Source organism: Lissotriton vulgaris, chromosome 4_1, assembly GCF_964263255.1.
Source record: "Lissotriton vulgaris chromosome 4_1, aLisVul1.2, whole genome shotgun sequence".
Taxonomy (NCBI): domain Eukaryota; kingdom Metazoa; phylum Chordata; class Amphibia; order Caudata; family Salamandridae; genus Lissotriton; species Lissotriton vulgaris.
The window spans coordinates 390,846,657-390,864,138 of NC_141691.1; the positions used below are offsets into that span (position 1 = coordinate 390,846,657).

Here is a 17,482-nt window from a genome sequence, read left to right on the forward strand (position 1 = left end):
ATTCCCTACTGAGAAGAGATCGCAGCTGAGAACAAAATGATGGCCGGGAAGACTCGAAGTGGCAGTGAAAAATTAGGCAGCCTCCACTAGAGGCCAGCGCTGGCCTTAAGTGGAATCCAGAAGAGAGAGTGATGAATGGAGTCTGCAAGCACAGCCCTGGAGCAGAGAGACACATGTGCCGCCCTACGGCCTAGTAGATGATGGACATCTGAGCGAGGACTCATGGAGCTGAGGCCCAACAGCGAGGAAAATACAGCCCTGATAATGAGCCCAGTGCACCTCAATGCCTTACAAGAGTAGCCCAAGAGGAGCACTCTTCCACCCAACACGTCGAGCTGATTGAAAGGACTTTGACAGTGCTGTGGTCAGGGAACAAGGACCAAACCAACACTGACTAGCAAGTGGACAATGACATCTGCCACAGCATGATATACAGAATGGAAAGGATAGGCAAGGCTTGAGCAAGCGGATTGAGTAGAGCTAACACTACATTCCAGGTAACTGAGGGGCCCCGCAATGTCTCTCTACATCCTGAGCTAGTGCATCGAACAACATTTGCCCTTGGAAAGAAGGAATGCCTGTGTAATGCTTGGGACCCATCTAGATAGTGAAGAGGTGGTGAGTGGATTAGTGGTGGGTATCTCAAGAAGTTCATGAGCCCTTCCGGTTATGCTCGGACCAGCTGTTTATATATCTGCATGTACCAAGAGGCACATGCATAGATTGGCCTCAACCAAGAGCAAGGATGACAGCTCAATTGAACATTCGCTGACCTGACCAGTGTTAGATATTGGGTTTCTGATTGGCAAAGGTATGCACCCAGTCTAAACATAAGACACAATCCTATCCAAGGGGAAGCAACAATCCTACTCAGGGTTTGCTAGATACACACTAAAAGATAACCCTCACCCTCTGGTAGCTTGGCATAAAGCAGTCAGCCTTATCTAAAGAGGCAAGTATTTGTGCTACACATACACACTAACAAAATAAATACACCAAAAAAATCTTCACACAGGTAAAGAGAAAGATAACATTCTGAACACAACAAGACCAAAACGACAAAAATCCAATGCATAGAAGTTGAGAAATTGAATTTTAAAAGAATAAATGCAATAAAGAGCTTAGAAGCAAGTAGTGCTAAAAAGGTTTCCTTACATCGCGCTGGACTGGGGTAAAGTCAAAGTTTGGGCAGACCCCGATGGAGCGCCTACCAGCTACAGGACCCAAGCCTGCCCTTGTGAACAAAGTACCTTTCATGGTCGCACACAAGAGATGTGTCTATCTTCTCTACACAGTGAAGGCGATGTGTCAGTTTAGAAGACGGGTTCCAGAGTCTTGAGGGGTCGAGCGATGTGCCGGATTCTGCCACGGAGTTGAGGGGATGTAATGGTTCTGATGCAATGTGCCAATTTTACTTCCGCCACTGAGTCGATGCACTGGTCCTATTATCAACAGACAGGATATGCATTGAAATCCATGTTGCAAGTATCTATGTCCCTTCAGTGAGCCAGGCACAGGAGCAAGGGTAGAGAAGTTGATTTCCCTGAGTCTCAAGCAACAGGCGATCACTTGGAGTGAAGGCAGAGTCCACCTCTCCTTCAGCAGAGTCATCGAGCAGCAGCCAGCAAGACAACAGAAAGAGTGAAGCTGACCTTGCAAGTCTGCAGTCCAAAGAGGAGTTCTTTAAGTGGCATAGCAGTCCTTCTGACAAAGGTTCAGTTCAAGATTCAGAAGTGCCTGATTTTGGGGGGCCAGTACTTATATATAAAAGTACCTTTGATGTGGGGGTGACTTCAAAAGCAGCACTTTGAAGTGCATAGGTTACCCTTTCAGCCCAGTCCTTTCTGTCAGGCTATCTGTGCGGAGTAAATCAGCCCTTTGTGTGGGGATAGGACACTACCTATTCAAGCAAAGTGTTAGCCCTTCCCTTCCATCCTGCCACCACATGGCCATCAGAATGCAGATGTATGTAGATGGGTACTCAAACATACCTATCCTTCCTGTGTTATGACTGTTCAGAGGAAATGCTCAACGTGTAGTTGTGACCCACCCTTGATGTGTATTGGAGACAGACTGTCAGGCACACAGAGCAGTAAGTGCAGAGACTTGTTCACTTTCTTAGAGTGGCATTTCTAAAATAGCAATGTTAAATCCAACTTCACCAGTAAGGAGGATTTATCAATACCATTCCACAAATATCAAACATGAGAAAGATACTCCTCTGTGATCAAGAATTACAGCTTAAAAGTGTATTAAGGAATTCCCAATGATAACCCGTGAGAGAAGTAGGCATCCGAGTGGTGAAAAATAGGCTGTTTGTCACTACCAAGACATGCAAAACATAAAAGTACATGTCCTACCTTGTACTTACATAGCACCCTGCCCTTAGGGCTAACTACAGCCTACCTTAGGGGGACCTATATGTAATAAAAGTCAAAGTGGCAGTAAACTACACACACAGGCACTGCAGTAAAAGGTCTGAGACTGGTCTGAAAGACTACTTTTGTGGGTGGCACAATCAGTGCTGCAGCCTACTAGTAGCACTTTATTTACAGGCCCTGGGTATGTGGTATACCACCTTACAAGGGACTTGCAAGTAAATTAAAACATGTCAAGCAGGAGTACACCAATTGAACAAGTTACTTACCTTCGGTAACGCTTTTTCTGGTGGATACAGTATCTGCCTGTGGATTCCTCACCTTGTGAATATCCCCCTGCGTCAGCAACATTCGGAAATTCTTTTGTAGCTCTTCACGCTGATGTGGACGACGTCACAGACGCATGGCATCGCGAGCGGCTCTGCTGACGTCACTGACTCCATAATAGGACTCCGTCGGCGTGATGACATCAGTTCCGCCCTTTTTTCCGTGCCTTCGAGGCACACGGACGGACCAACAACAGTAGATATATACACAATGTACACAGTGCCAAATAATCAAGATAACACACACAGTGTGCAGTCAATGCTGAAAAGCAATTATAACAACAAATTTCCTTTGACAATAAAATATATACATTAAAACAATGTCACTAATGCAGGTATAGAAGAGTGGACAACGGGGAGGCGGGTGGGTCAGTGAGGAATACACAGGCAGATACTGTATCCACCAGAAAAAGCATTACCGAAGGTAAGTAACTTGTTCTTGTGATGGATACATCTGCCAGTGGATTCCTCACCTTGTGAATAGATTCCCACAGCAGTCCCACTCAGGAGGAGTGTGTCCACTCTCCTATACCAGAAAATCTTGGAGGACAGAACGTGCAAATTGACTGTCCCTCCTCACTTCAGAATCTAAGCAGTAATGCTTCGCAAAAGTGTGGAGGGAGGCCCAAGTCGCCGCTCTACAAATGTCATCTACAGACACACCTCTAGACAAAGCCGATGTAGCAGACCTTGCTCTAGTAGATTGAGCTCTCAGACCTTCAGGAGGTTCCTTACCCACCATAGAGTAGCATATCTTGATACACAAGACAATCCATCTTGATAGCGTGCGCTTGTGCACCGCTTTGCCTCTTCTGGCGCCAACAAAACCCACGAAGAGCTGGTCATCAACTCTGAACTCTCTGGTTCTGTCCAGGTAGAAGCTCACCACCCTCTTAGAGTCCAAGCGGTGAAGTCTCTCCCTCTCCTTAGAAGGGTGAGGGAGAGGATAGGAGGTAGGGAGGGTAATGGACTGCCGCAGATGGAAAGGGGTTACCACCTTAGGCAGAAAAGCAGCACTGGTCCTGAGTACCATTCGTTCAGCATGAATTGTCAAGAATGGGGGCTTTGAACTAAGAGCATAAAGCTCACTTACCCTCCTTGCCGAGGTAATTGCAATCAGAAAGAGCGCTTTAAAAGATAAAAGTCTCAAAAGGTGAACCCATTAAGAAAGTAAGCACAAGATTCAAGTCCCATTGAGGCACAATAAAAGGAGTAGGGGGATATTTATTTGTAAGGCCCTTTAAAAACCTTAAAACAATAGGAGACTTAAATAAGGACGGCTGATCCGGCAGACAGAGAAATGCCGACAAGGTTGATCGATAACCTTTGACCGTTGCTACAGCAAACCCTTGCTGAGCCAAAGTCAGACAACCGAGCCTTCAAAGGGTCAATGGACTTCTTACTACACCATGATACAAATTTGGACCACCCATAAGAGTAGATAGACTTGGTGGAATGACGCCTGGCTGATAAAATGACATCCACCACGTCATGTGGGAGAGAAAAAGAATTCAGGTTGCCCCGTTCAATCTCCAGGCATGAAGGTGTAAGGTCTGGAGGTGGGGGTGTAGAACCTGCCCCTCCATCTGAGAGAGGAGGTCTGCCCTGAGAGGGAGATGGAGCGTAGGGCACGAGTAAAGGTGGAGAAGATCTGTGTACCACACCCTTCTTGGCCGATCTGGGGTGATCAATATAACTTGAGCCCGGTCTTGGCGTATCTTCCTCAGAACCCGAGGAATCATGGGTATGGGAGGAAACGCGTAAAGGAGTTTTGAGTCCCAACTCAACTGAAACGCGTCCCCCAAAGCTCCCTGCATCGGTACTGGAGACTGCAGAATGACGGTCAGTGAGCATTCTCGTGAGTGGCAAACAGGTCCACCCGAGGAGTTCTCCACGTCCAAAAGACGTGACGAACCCCCTCCGGATGAAGCCTCCACTCGTGGTTGGCCGAGAACTGCCGACAGACTGTCTGCACGTATGTTCAGAACTCCGGCCAGAAGATTTGCCATCAGACAAATCTGGTGGTCCTGAACCCAGGACCAGAGACGCAGTGCCTCTCTGCAAAGACACTGCAACCCCACTCCCCCCTGCTTGTTGACATACCACATCGCGGTCGTGTTGTCCGTTGGACTTGAACCGACCGACCGCAAAGGGAAGGGAGGAATGCCTTGAGCGCCAAACGTATCGCCCGCAACTCTAGAAGGTTGATATGAAGAAACCTTTCCTCTGGAGATCAAAGACCCGTGAGCTCCAGATTCCCCATATGAGCACCCCACCCTAGAGTGGATACATCCGTTATCACTGTGGCCACCGATGGAGACAGATGGAAGGGCTTTCCTTGAGACAGATTGCCTTCCACGCTCCACCAAGACAGATCCGCCGCAGCTTGTCTGGAGATCCTCACAGACTCCCTGAGATCTCCGTTGTGCTAGTACCACTGCCTGCGGAGACACCACTGGAGTGCCCTCATGTGCCAGCGTGCATGGCTGACCAACAGAATGCAGGAAGCCATCAGACCGAGCAGACGAAGGACCTTCAGGACTGGAACGACCACTGTAAAATAAAGGAATCATTTTCTGTATGTTGGGAATCCTTTGAAGTGGTGGGAATGCCCGACACAGAGTAGTATCCAGTACAGCACCTATGAACAGGTTGCGCTGGGAGGGCACCAGGTGAGATTTGGGTACATTTATCGAAAAGCCCAATCTGTACAACAACTGAGTTGTGACTTGCAGATGATGGAGCACCTTCTCTGGAGATTCTGCTTTGATCAACCAATCATCCAGATAAGGGAAAACTGGTATCCCTGCCTTTCTGAGATGTGCTGCCACCACAGCCATCACCTTGGTGAAGACTCGAGGTGCAGTAGTAAGACCAAACGGAAGGACCGCAAACTGGTAATGTTGCGAACCCACCGTGAAACGGAGATACTTCCTATGCGACTTCAGGATGGGGATATGGAAATATGCATCCTGCAAGTCGATCGACACCATCCAGTCTTCTTCCAGCAGCGCTTGAAGAAACTGCGCAAGGGTGAGCATCTTGAACTTCTCCTGTTTCAGAAAAAGATTCAAGACCCTGAGGTCCAGGATCGGACGAAGTCTGCCATCCTTCTTGGGGATCAGGAAATACCGGAAGTAGTATCCCTGGCCCCTTTCCTGCTCCGGAACCACATCTATTGCACCTTTTCTTAGTAATGCCAGGACTTACTCCTGCAGAAGTAGCAGGTGGTCCTACCCTTGGCAAGGAGGGTAATTCGGAGGGAATTCCCGAAAGGGAAGAGCATACCCATTCTCCACGAGATTGAGAACCCAAAGGTCTGATGTGACCGATTCCCAATCTCGCACAAAATGGGTAAGCCGACCCCCCCAAAGGACCCACATGATCCGGAATGGCGGATCTAGGAATGCTTTGCTGAGATAGGAGGGGGGCGGGAAGAGGAGGAGGAGGAGGAGGAAGATTGACGTCCTCGAGGACGAGCCCTTTGTCTGCCTCTGTACGACTTGTACAGCGGATTCTGCTGTTGCTGCTGCTGTTGCAGTTGCTTGTAAGATCGAAAGGAAGACCTTCCAAATCCTCTGTACCTTTTACTCACAGAACCTCTGGACTGGAGGCCCAAAGATCTAGCCGTTGCTCTGCTATCCTTGAATCTCTCCAAAGCAGCATCCGCCTTTTTCACAAAAAGGCCTGATCCATCAAATGGCAGATCTACTAAGGTAGCTAGTACATCAGCAGAAAATTCAGAAGTCTTCAGCCATGATGCCCTCCTGGTGGCAATAGATGACCCCATGACTCTCGCCACAGAGTCGGCTGTGTCCAAACCACTCTGGATGACTTGGCGAGCAGCAGATTGAGTATTAACAAGAACCTCATTGAAATTCTGCCTGTCCTCCTCAGGAATCTTAGGGACCAAATGCTTCACAAAGTCCGTCAGAGCATGGATGTAACGCCCTAAAAGGCAAGTGGCATTCGTTGACTTGAGAGCCATGCTAGCTGAAAAAAAAACTTTCTTTGCCGACTGGTCTTGCTTTTTAGACTCTTTGTCACTAGGCACCTGAGGAAAGGCACCTGCAGATTTCTTGTAGCAGGCTGCCTGTACCACCAAGCTCTTGGGTGAAGGATGGGAGGATAAGAAGTCCGGGTCTCTAGGAGCCACCCTATATCTCCTTGCGACAGCTCTCGAAACTGCTGGACCCGTAAAAGGCTTACGCCATACCTCCAAGATTGGCTCTGTCAATGCCTCATTAAAAGGAAGCATAGGTTCTACCACTGAAGATGGGGAGTGGAGAACATCCATCAAAATATTTGATTTAAATTCCGCAGTGGGCAAATTTAAATTCAAAAGTTCAGCTGCCTTTTTGATGACTACATGATATGGAGCCACATCTTTTGATGGGGCATCTGAAACAGAGGATAGCTCCCAATCCGGAGATAGTTCTAAACCACTAGCCTCTCTCAGATCATCAAATAAATCTTCAGATTCCTGCAGCTCACCTTCTTCCATCTCCACTTCTCTACATCTCTGTTCCTCTAGAAGCCGTTGAGCTTCCCGTCTCGACCTCACCTTTGGGACCGGCATCGGTGGATCCGCAACAGACTCCGATGGAGCAGGTGCCGGCATCGAGCTTGTCGCCGAAGGATCAGGCTGCAGTGAGCGAGGTCTATTCGGAACCGGCGCCGGAGATGAAGGAATTGGCGTCGATGATCTCGGCGGCACTGAGAGACGCCAAGACGGAGCTGGTGCCGGCATTAAAGGCACAAACGGCGCCGGAGCATACGTCTGAGGGACTCCCAGATTAAAAACCATCAGACCCATGGGACCAACCGGTGCTCCAGAGGGGTACATGGCTCTTGAAAAGACCTCGTACATAGCATTTAAGTAATGCGTTGGGTCTAGCCCAGGGCCTGGAAAAGGAGGGTGCGAACCCACAGGCTGCTCCTGCGGAGGCACCGGATACGGGTCAACTGGATCTTCAGGACGATGGACCGGAGTCACAGAAACCTCAGGTAAAGAAGCCTCTTCCTCCTCTCAAGGTGGAGAATGAATCGACGTCGGGGACGGATTCGACTCTCGAGCCGGAGACTGCTCCGGTGAACCAACAGGCGATGGATGGCTCACCTTCCGGCTCCGGTACAGCAGGTGAAGGAGAGACATAATCCCTCCGATGCCGACGACTTGGAGACTTCGACTTCGGGTCCGACTCCTTCTCTGAATGACATTGAGACCCATGCTTCCTCTTCTTATGCTTCCTCTTTGATTGAGAAGCATGTCCCGAAGACGACATCGAAGCCGACCTCGACCGAGACCTCGTACGCCTGGAACGAGACTTTGACCTTTTCATCTCCTTCTTGCCTTTTAACTTTGCAAAAAGAAGCTTTGCCTCTCTCTCCCGCAATGCCTTCGGGTTCATCTTCTTGCAACTGGGACAGCCTTGGACGTCGTTGTCAGATGATAAACACCACACACAATCCTCATGCGGATCCGTAATAGACATCATTTTCCCGCACTCTCCACAGGGCTTGAAACCAGTTTTCTTCGAAGAAATCTTGAAAGAGAAACAAGAAAACACTGGAAATATTCAGCAGTAACACAGTAACAATAGAGCTACTGGAGATCCCTAGAAAAAAACGTTCGCGTTGACGATGAGGAAAAAAGGAAACTGATGTCATCACGCCGATGGAGTCCTATTATGGAGTCAGTGACGTCAGCGGAGCCGCGCGTGATGCCATGCGTCTGTGACGTCATCCACGTCGGCGTGAAGAGCTACATAAGAATTTCCGAATGTTGCTGACGCAGGGGGATATTCACAAGGTGAGGAATCCACTGGCAGATGTATCCATCAGAAATACATGTTTACACATGTTTAGCACTGATTAGCCGTGGTAGAATGCTCAGAGTCCTAAAGTCAACCAAAAGATTCAGCAATACATAGAGGCAAAAAGATTGGGGGAAGACCACCCTAAGGCTGACAGATCTAACAACCAGGGACACATTGATCAGACAAGCTGGGTAAACTAGGTTGGTGGGTGAGGGGTCTTTTAGAAAACCTAATGGTTTTCAGGCACCTCTACAAATCGGATTACAAGGAAGTTAGCCTTTTCACCCCTCTCCCATTAGCAGGTTCGTCCACGTTGTTTGTCTATAGTTTATTTTTGGGGATAGGGACGTACCCCTACACAATCCTCACTCTCCCCTTTGTTTAACCGTAAATGTAACAGAACCACATAAGGTGAAAGGAATGTCCTGTGCCACAAGTACATGCGACACAGACTCTTAGTCACCCATACACATGTATCCCATTTATTCACACACATGTTCATATATCCTCACAGGCCATGTACTCACCAACACACATGGCAACCATATCATGGTCCACTAGTCACAGTATCTTCAAACCACAGTATTGGTCTCCATGGACATTAGGATTAAAGTCAATGAAGCTAGGTGAGGGGTGTCTGGTAACAATGCTCAAGTTACTTGGCCTTCAGTAGCTCACAACGATTTTCACTTTGCTCTCATTACAGAAAAGTTTGGAGACTGCTGCCCTAAAAGGATAGGTGTTCCTATTAAGTTAGAATGTTTATCTCTGTTGTGTGCTGTGGTTTACATTGGGGATCTATTGGAGGGGTGGGGGGGATCCATGTAATCATGAAGTTCAAACTGTGAAATGCAAGGTATTGGCTTAGCATAACTAACTGCTTAGCCCATGCTTTCCTGCTCATGCAAACATATCCCGCAAGGAAGTCTCATTTCTGATGTTTATGAGTTTCTCTTTCTGACGTTTTTGAACTTCTCTTTCACTTCTTGCCTCTCAAGATGACAGAGGACCAGACTACAATCATGGCGGATGGGGTACTCAAACATGACGGATATCCAGTCCGTATTATTAAAAATTCTATAGGATACAATGAAACTTATGATACAGTGGACGGGATATCCATCATGTTTGTGACAGAGTATCCCATCTACCAAGATCGTAATCAGGCGCAAAGTGTTGATTCTGCTTGCTTAGTCAAAAAAGTTAACATTCTTATAACTTTCTAAAGGTTGTCTTCTTCCATTTACAAGTCCTCAGACTTAAACACCTGCCTTTAGAAATAATATAGGCTTCATTTGAAATCTGTGGGTAGAATTCTGTAAATGTGTCCCGTGAATTTGCTTGTGGAGCTTGCATAGAAATCAGAAGTAGCTCTCATGATAGAAAAAGTTGAGGACCCCGGCTCTAGCAGAAGGTGGAGATGCCAGAAAGGAGGAAGTTGAGATGCTGAAGCAAGACGTTTGAACCATAAGTGACCAAACCATCCTGCACGAGGCAGACTCCGAAAACGTGGAAAGGTTTTTGAGAAGGCACAACCTAAAAACCAGAGGTGTGCTATCTGAAGAGAAAGGAAATGATAGAGAACTAAGTCAACAGACTGCTAGGTTCATATTTTGGCAAACCTCAAACAGGAAGAAATCCTGTTGGACCACACTAATCAGATAGGATCATGCTCAAAGAAAATATACCCTGAGACAGCCTAACCTGTGTACACTACTGCCATAAAGAAGAAAATACTTTAACATGAAGGTTCACAGGACTGATGACTTTTGAGGGCAGAAATATGAGAATATTTCTGTCAGCTAAGCACTCCAGAAACTGCAGGAGTTCCTGATGATGGGAGATCTCTTCTGGAAAAAAGGGATTAAGTATAGATAGGAGTCACCCTTTCTCATTTTTCAATGGAAGGGAACCATGTCGCAGCTAAAATCCCTGCTGGAAGGTCAATATACATCGGATACTGCTGATATTTAAGAAAAGAGCTGAAATCCCTGATGTACGCTCAACATATATTGGGCATTGCTAATGTCTAAAATAAGAGCCGAAATCCCTGATGTATGCTCAACATATACTGGGCATTGCTGACGTCTTATATAAGTGACTGATCTAGGAGCACACACAACAACAATCCAGTGAGAGACCAGCAAGATCGGCAGATGGAAGAAGACTTTTGAGGTTACGTAGAAATTTAAAGCTCTCTCCCAAAATGATGAAAAGAGAAAGAAGAGCATTGATGGATCAAATGTGTGAAGAACAAAACTACTCAAGAACAATACAATACACTGCTAAGTATTAACAAGAACCTCATTGAAATTCTGCCTGTCCTCCTCAGGAATCTTAGGGACCAAATGCTTCACAAAGTCCGTCAGAGCATGGATGTAACGCCCTAAAAGGCAAGTGGCATTCGTTGACTTGAGAGCCATGCTAGCTGAAAAAAAAACTTTCTTTGCCGACTGGTCTTGCTTTTTAGACTCTTTGTCACTAGGCACCTGAGGAAAGGCACCTGCAGATTTCTTGTAGCAGGCTGCCTGTACCACCAAGCTCTTGGGTGAAGGATGGGAGGATAAGAAGTCCGGGTCTCTAGGAGCCACCCTATATCTCCTTGCGACAGCTCTCGAAACTGCTGGACCCGTAAAAGGCTTACGCCATACCTCCAAGATTGGCTCTGTCAATGCCTCATTAAAAGGAAGCATAGGTTCTACCACTGAAGATGGGGAGTGGAGAACATCCATCAAAATATTTGATTTAAATTCCGCAGTGGGCAAATTTAAATTCAAAAGTTCAGCTGCCTTTTTGATGACTACATGATATGGAGCCACATCTTTTGATGGGGCATCTGAAACAGAGGATAGCTCCCAATCGGGAGATAGTTCTAAACCACTAGCCTCCCTCAGATCATCAAATAAATCTTCAGATTCCTGCAGCTCACCTTCTTCCATCTCCACTTCTCTACATCTCTGTTCCTCTAGAAGCCGTTGAGCTTCCCGTCTCGACCTCACCTTTGGGACCGGTATCGGTGGATCCGCAACAGACTCCGATGGAGCAGGTGCCGGCGTCGAGCTTGTCGCCGAAGGATCAGGCTGCAGTGAGCGAGGTCTATTCGGAACCGGCGCCGGAGATGAAGGAATTGGCGTCGATGATCTCGGCGGCACTGAGAGACGCCAAGACGGAGCTGGTGCCGGCATTAAAGGCACAAACGGCGCCGGAGCATACGTCTGAGGGACTCCCAGATTAAAAACCATCAGACCCATGGGACCAACCGGTGCTCCAGAGGGGTACATGGCTCTTGAAAAGACCTCGTACATAGCATTTAAGTAATGCGTTGGGTCTAGCCCAGGGCCTGGAAAAGGAGGGTGCGAACCCACAGGCTGCTCCTGCGGAGGCACCGGATACGGGTCAACTGGATCTTCAGGACGATGGACCGGAGTCACAGAAACCTCAGGTAAAGAAGCCTCTTCCTCCTCTCAAGGTGGAGAATGAATCGACGTCGGGGACGGATTCGACTCTCGAGCCGGAGACTGCTCCGGTGAACCAACAGGCGATGGATGGCTCACCTTCCGGCTCCGGTACAGCAGGTGAAGGAGAGACATAATCCCTCCGATGCCGACGACTTGGAGACTTCGACTTCGGGTCCGACTCCTTCTCTGAATGACATTGAGACCCATGCTTCCTCTTCTTATGCTTCCTCTTTGATTGAGAAGCATGTCCCGAAGACGACCTCGAAGCCGACCTCGACCGAGACCTCGTACGCCTGGAACGAGACTTTGACCTTTTCATCTCCTTCTTGCCTTTTAACTTTGCAAAAAGAAGCTTTGCCTCTCTCTCCCGCAATGCCTTCGGGTTCATCTTCTTGCAACTGGGACAGCCTTGGACGTCGTTGTCAGATGATAAACACCACACACAATCCTCATGCGGATCCGTAATAGACATCATTTTCCCGCACTCTCCACAGGGCTTGAAACCAGTTTTCTTCGAAGACATCTTGAAAGAGAAACAAGAAAACACTGGAAATATTCAGCAGTAACACAGTAACAATAGAGCTACTGGAGATCCCTAGAAAAAAACGTTCGCGTTGACGATGAGGAAAAAAGGAAACTGATGTCATCACGCCGATGGAGTCCTATTATGGAGTCAGTGACGTCGGCGGAGCCGCGCGTGATGCCATGCGTCTGTGACGTCATCCACGTCGGCGTGAAGAGCTACAAAAGAATTTCCGAATGTTGCTGACGCAGGGGGATATTCACAAGGTGAGGAATCCACTGGCAGATGTATCCATCAGAAATACATGTTTACACATGTTTAGCACTGATTAGCCGTGGTAGAATGCTCAGAGTCCTAAAGTCAACCAAAAGATTCAGCAATACATAGAGGCAAAAAGATTGGGGGAAGACCACCCTAAGGCTGACAGATCTAACAACCAGGGACACATTGATCAGACAAGCTGGGTAAACTAGGTTGGTGGGTGAGGGGTCTTTTAGAAAACCTAATGGTTTTCAGGCACCTCTACAAATCAGATTACAAGGAAGTTAGCCTTTTCACCCCTCTCCCATTAGCAGGTTCGTCCACGTTGTTTGTCTATAGTTTATTTTTGGGGATAGGGACGTACCCCTACACAATCCTCACTCTCCCCTTTGTTTAACCGTAAATGTAACAGAACCACATAAGGTGAAAGGAATGTCCTGTGCCACAAGTACATGCGACACAGACTCTTAGTCACCCATACACATGTATCCCATTTATTCACACACATGTTCATATATCCTCACAGGCCATGTACTCACCAACACGCATGGCAACCATATCATGGTCCACTAGTCACAGTATCTTCAAACCACAGTATTGGTCTCCATGGACATTAGGATTAAAGTCAATGAAGCTAGGTGAGGGGTGTCTGGTAACAATGCTCAAGTTACTTGGCCTTCAGTAGCTCACAACGATTTTCACTTTGCTCTCATTACAGAAAAGTTTGGAGACTGCTGCCCTAAAAGGATAGGTGTTCCTATTAAGTTAGAATGTTTATCTCTGTTGTGTGCTGTGGTTTACATTGGGGATCTATTGGGGGGTTGGGGGGGATCCATGTAATGATGAAGTTCAAACTGTGAAATGCAAGGTATTGGCTTAGCATAACTAACTGCTTAGCCCATGCTTTCCTGCTCATGCAAACATATCCCGCAAGGAAGTCTCATTTCTGATGTTTATGAGTTTCTCTTTCTGACGTTTTTGAACTTCTCTTTCACTTCTTGCCTCTCAAGATGACAGAGGACCAGACTACAATCATGGCGGATGGGGTACTCAAACATGACGGATATCCAGTCCGTATTATTAAAAATTCTATAGGATACAATGAAACTTATGATACAGTGGACGGGATATCCATCATGTTTGTGACAGAGTATCCCATCTACCAAGATCGTAATCAGGCGCAAAGTGTTGATTCTGCTTGCTTAGTCAAAAAAGTTAACATTCTTATAACTTTCTAAAGGTTGTCTTCTTCCATTTACAAGTCCTCAGACTTAAACACCTGCCTTTAGAAATAATATAGGCTTCATTTGAAATCTGTGGGTAGAATTCTGTAAATGTGTCCCGTGAATTTGCTTGTGGAGCTTGCATAGAAATCAGAAGTAGCTCTCATGATAGAAAAAGTTGAGGACCCCGGCTCTAGCAGAAGGTGGAGATGCCAGAAAGGAGGAAGTTGAGATGCTGAAGCAAGACGTTTGAACCATAAGTGACCAAACCATCCTGCACGAGGCAGACTCCGAAAACGTGGAAAGGTTTTTGAGAAGGCACAACCTAAAAACCAGAGGTGTGCTATCTGAAGAGAAAGGAAATGATAGAGAACTAAGTCAACAGACTGCTAGGTTCATATTTTGGCAAACCTCAAACAGGAAGAAATCCTGTTGGACCACACTAATCAGATAGGATCATGCTCAAAGAAAATATACCCTGAGACAGCCTAACCTGTGTACACTACTGCCATAAAGAAGAAAATACTTTAACATGAAGGTTCACAGGACTGATGACTTTTGAGGGCAGAAATATGAGAATATTTCTGTCAGCTAAGCACTCCAGAAACTGCAGGAGTTCCTGATGATGGGAGATCTCTTCTGGAAAAAAGGGATTAAGTATAGATAGGAGTCACCCTTTCTCATTTTTCAATGGAAGGGAACCATGTCGCAGCTAAAATCCCTGCTGGAAGGTCAATATACATCGGATACTGCTGATATTTAAGAAAAGAGCTGAAATCCCTGATGTACGCTCAACATATATTGGGCATTGCTAATGTCTAAAATAAGAGCCGAAATCCCTGATGTATGCTCAACATATACTGGGCATTGCTGACGTCTTATATAAGTGACTGATCTAGGAGCACACACAACAACAATCCAGTGAGAGACCAGCAAGATCGGCAGATGGAAGAAGACTTTTGAGGTTACGTAGAAATTTAAAGCTCTCTCCCAAAATGATGAAAAGAGAAAGAAGAGCATTGATGGATCAAATGTGTGAAGAACAAAACTACTCAAGAACAATACAATACACTGCTAAGAGTGTAATAAAGTGTGCTTGTGGGGAACAAGTGTGAAGTGCACCAGGCTTTATCTTGGGTGTGGAGGGGCATTCAAAACAAGAGGAGAGGACTCAAGCGGAGGACATGGGTGACCAGTTAGAAGATTTATTGATGAACAAAAGTTACTTGTGCTGAAGAGGCAAAAGGAATACGAATTGGAATAACTTATCTTATTTTTTTCTGCACAGGGGATTTAACTGTTTATTGTTCCAATTGTATGAAAAGTAAAGGGGGAGGTTACCAATGTATTGCATATATACTAAGCAGGCCGCTCATATTGTGAATTTCCAATTCTCACATGAAGAGCAGTTATACCCCTCTGCCACACTCAGGCCTCAGACTTATGAATTGCCTGAGCAGTGCTCAATTTGAGCCTGTGGTTTCTGGTGCTCGGCCTCAGCACTTAACTGTCAACATCGGCACTTGTGACAGTCGACTACACAGTGGCACTGTCTAATTTAGAGATAAGCACAACAGTTGTCTATTCTTTCAATATACATTAAAAATAATGGATATCTGTCACTCAAGCCATTCTTACAGTTTTGGGGGCCTGGAATAGTATGAATTGTCAGACTTGTAAGAGTGTGATGGTTAGTAGTTATGTTGGCACTGTCATTGGCAGCGTCAGCAGGGTCAATAGGTGGTTCAAGCTGCAGCAGCCCTGTCACTTTTATTTTTTTTTACAAACTAAGCACTGTGTTAGAGTAGGGAACGGGACTGAGATCGAAATCTCCAGTCTAAATGTGCATAGGCTAAAAGCACCAGCTAAAAAGATAGCAGTACTCTTGCTTTTGTGTGACTCCAGTAGCAACATTTGTTTACTTCAAGGAATTCATCTCATTAAGGAGTACTGACACTGCTTACGATTGAATGGGTGATCACACATTCACTGTAACTTCTACCTATGGCCCCTCCCAGGGTCAAGAACAATTACTGAGATAAGAAATAGCGAACATAATGCAGACCACAGACATATATATACTAATAGGAGGAGACCTCAGTATAGTTATGGATAAGACACATGGCAGATAAGGATGTGTATAGACACCTAACATGCACTTACCTAATGATGTTCATTGCGCTATAAAAACTCTTTTACTGATGCATCAAACCTGGGTGCACTAAAGATTTTTTTATTTTAGTTTTATATAGCACGAACGCGACCGGAATGTATCGGATCGCTTTACATGAGCACCAGTTGCGTTACAGAAGGCAACATTCATTTTGTTAGGCATGGGGAGATTAAATGATTTGCCCAGAATCACAGGATGTTGAGCATCCCTGCTGAGACTCAAACCCAGTTCTCTATCTTCTAAGTTGACAGCTCTAGCCATTAGGCCACATCCTAAGATGTAGGTAAATTCAACATTTGCAATCAACATTTTCCAAATAAAATACAATTATTTTCCTCTATAGGGCATATCAGAATTTAACTGTCAGTTCTATGATGGCCATTTTTAGGACCAGAACAAGTTTAAAAGGTTAGTTATTTGTGTAAAAGGGAAACTTCTGTATAGACATAAGAATAAATATACAAATTATTACAAGGAACTTACTGACAATAGTTATTGGAGTTTCCCCTCAAAGTCTTGGTAAGGCTCTTTTGCCAGATGGTACATCAGGTACCACAGCACCAAATATGTACCAGGACTCTTAATTGAGGACTCATCCATGCCTGAATTAATGTCTTAAACCACTAAAGTACCAAAGCAAATAAGAATCTTATATGATGAACTGCATCATAGAGATTGCTTAAGCAGTGGGAAATCAAGAAGGTTTTTCCCACCCCCAGGGATACAGGTATCAGTCTTCGTGATTATCATACTCTTCAGGATAACTTTGGTACCAAGCAGGCAGATTTATACTTGGGCTTGGCAGCTATTTCATGCTAAGTGCTATAGCCATCATTTCAGGATGACCGGGTTCTAGAAACCCTTTAAATAGCACAATCAAGCATAACAAGAATGTGAGAATCAAAGAATCAAAGATCGGCCTCTGAAATAGTAGACAAATGTTTAGGAAAGCAAGCTACAATACAATGATAAAACAATTATTATCAATTGACTACAAATTAGACTACATACATATGGCAAAGTTAAAAGCAGTCCCATGCGAGGAAAAGCAAAAGATATAAACCGGATACAAGGTCAGTCACTTAAAAGGTACACCGTACACATTCAGGACTTTCCCTTTGGAAGAGTTGAGTCTACCCAGACTTCACCTACTTCTAAAACTGCCATGGCATAGCTGCAGGTCAGACAGAAGAACTCTCCAAATGTAGTTTTGGGGATGGGAATGGTAAAGGGCAGATAAAGAGAGAACATCAAATCTGTATAACTAAAGATACAAACAACTCCTCAACCTTATTACAGGTGAAGGTTAATTTCAGTATTT

The 17,482-nt window shown here is 45.7% G+C and overlaps 1 protein-coding gene across 2 annotated transcripts in view; it reads right to left on the reverse strand.

Moving 5' to 3' along the window:
- The window catches only part of RPS6KA6 (ribosomal protein S6 kinase A6), a 600,906-nt gene that overhangs the window by 209,248 nt on the left and 374,176 nt on the right, over window positions 1-17,482 (reverse strand). The window lies entirely within an intron of this gene.